At 35.4% G+C, this 2,242-nt stretch overlaps 1 long non-coding RNA gene across 1 annotated transcript; it reads left to right on the forward strand.

Moving 5' to 3' along the window:
* The first annotated feature begins 402 nt into the window (after positions 1-402).
* LOC129745561 (uncharacterized) lies at positions 403-804 on the forward strand. The gene is made up of 3 exons (XR_008737154.1): positions 403-461; positions 519-610; positions 673-804. It is a non-coding gene; the product is annotated as an uncharacterized LOC129745561 (long non-coding RNA).
* The last annotated feature ends 1,438 nt before the right edge of the window (positions 805-2,242 follow it).

The raw sequence follows: 2,242 nt of genomic DNA on the forward strand, positions 1-2,242 counted from the left end.
ATTCGTATTCTTTTGCTGGTTACGGAAATATTGATCTCAAATTTGTAAACCAGACTGTTTTAAATTTGTTTTTTTTTTTCAGAGTAAGAAACATCATTTAGAATACCTAGTTTTTTGATGATTTACCGGAAAAGGGCATCGATTAGATCGATTCTCTTTAGTAGAAAAATAGTTTTAGAATTAATTTTCTAATTTAATGTGCATTTTAGGTATTGTTATTATTGCGATTTTCTTCTCGCGCTAGAGTTTTCACAAAAAAATTTCGTCAATCTCAAATTTCGCTCAACGATTTCGTACTTTTTCTCTCACTGTCATATCCGTACACCTCTTGAATATGGGAACTATAAACACTATAGTGTCTATAATGGGAACTAATTAATCACAGCAATCATGTCATTCACAACAAAAATAAACAAATAATTCAAAAATTCATGGAGCTTCACTTCGAGCGAAGTCATCAGGTAACTCTTGAAGTATTTGATTGTAAAATTTAGGTTTGAAATAAACTTCTTCTCTAGATCCAACGAGCCGTTAAAATCTACCACGAAGAAGATTTGCACGAAAGACTGTCAGAGATGGTCCTACCAATAAATTTTCTCTATTGAAAAGTGTAAGTCAAAATTCAATTTTGCTAAAAACAGTGTTTTTTTTTTTATTTTCCTACTTTTCTAGCATCAAGTATTGAATAGTATTCTGGACTCATGATTATGACTGTGTATCGAAAGAGTCGAAGAGAAACGGGAGATGAAGATGGTGATAGTGGTTAGAATCTGTTTCCAACGGACGCGATAGAAAATAAATAAAAAAACTGGAAGAATAATCTAAACATGATTAAGGTCTAAAACTGCTAGAAAACTTATTATCGTATGGTAAAATCTTTCACCAGGGCCATGAATCGATCCAATATTTGTCTGTTTCTTGATTGATTTTTACACCATTTCTTACTATCTTTAACCATTTCGAAAATCTGAAATATTTGTGCAGTTGCATAGATGCGCCTTAAAATAACGGATGAAATTTTGTATGTCACATGGCAAAATTGTCAGCTTAATGTGTAAACAAATAATTCAAGAACGGTACAAAATAAGGTGAGGAAAAAATAATGTTAATTTTTGACTAGTGAAATTAATTGCAAGCGAATCTAGCTATTCAAGAAAATCACAATATTTTAAGCTCATGTGGCCCGCGAGTTATGTGTTGCTCATCCTTATTTGAGATTTTTGGGGCTTTGAAATTCGAAAAGAGTGCGAATTCAAAACATCCTTTGTTTAATGGGCTTTCGTGTTTGTAGAACGCCTAACTTTGAATGAATGAAATCTGAAGATTTGATACAATAATAGGAAATAAGAACTTAAGTTTAAATAGAGTTTCATTTTCATGATACAATTAACATTAAACACATGATCGTAATGACTTAAAATTATTCAACAAATTCATGTAAATAACACTTGAATAGAAAAACCATTGTTAGTACATAAATAAAAATTCCACATGCATTCGTGCAAACAGAAAATAAATAAATGGTGCAAAAAAACAAACATCAGTTTAAAAAAAAACGTAGGTATAGAACAACATGCAAAATCGACGGTCGGTCAGCTTGTTCTAAATCGCGCACTTTGAGAACACCCATTAAACCGTTTCTAGATCAGCACTATCTTCCCGCTGCTGCTAGCTTGACTTTCGTATGGTGCGCTATATTTAATAGTAGGTAATAAGCCTTGTTTAAAGTTGACACGCTCTTGACGGAACACACACTATAGGTAGCTAGGTACAAGTCAACTCATCTTCGCGGAAGCCATTTACCCGGGGCACAACACCCGTAAAAGTAGGATAAGTGGAATAGTTAACGCGTCGGTCGTCCGTTGTCCGTCGTTCGCAAAAATCCGTTATGAGGAATCCATTAATTGTAACAGAAACCGTTTACACACCGGATCTGGTTGGACCTAGCAAACCAGGGGATTGACATCTGAGCCACGTCCGAAACCTTGCGGATGCGGTTTTCTGCAACCAATTGACACACTTTTGACGACTCGCGGCGAATGTTTCGAACTGTAACGCATGTTTGGTGATGATCTACGATGCCGGCTAAATTGGGTGTTCACATAGTGCCAATTGCCTAGAGAGAGCCCCATCGACGCGAAACACCCAGGAAATTATAATCGACCACTTACCGCTATTCTCAACCGAAACTCCAACGATCACAATTGCAAAAATCAGACACTTCATTGTGGCGGTGATTTCC

Source organism: Uranotaenia lowii, chromosome 2, assembly GCF_029784155.1.
Source record: "Uranotaenia lowii strain MFRU-FL chromosome 2, ASM2978415v1, whole genome shotgun sequence".
Lineage (NCBI taxonomy): Eukaryota > Metazoa > Arthropoda > Insecta > Diptera > Culicidae > Uranotaenia > Uranotaenia lowii.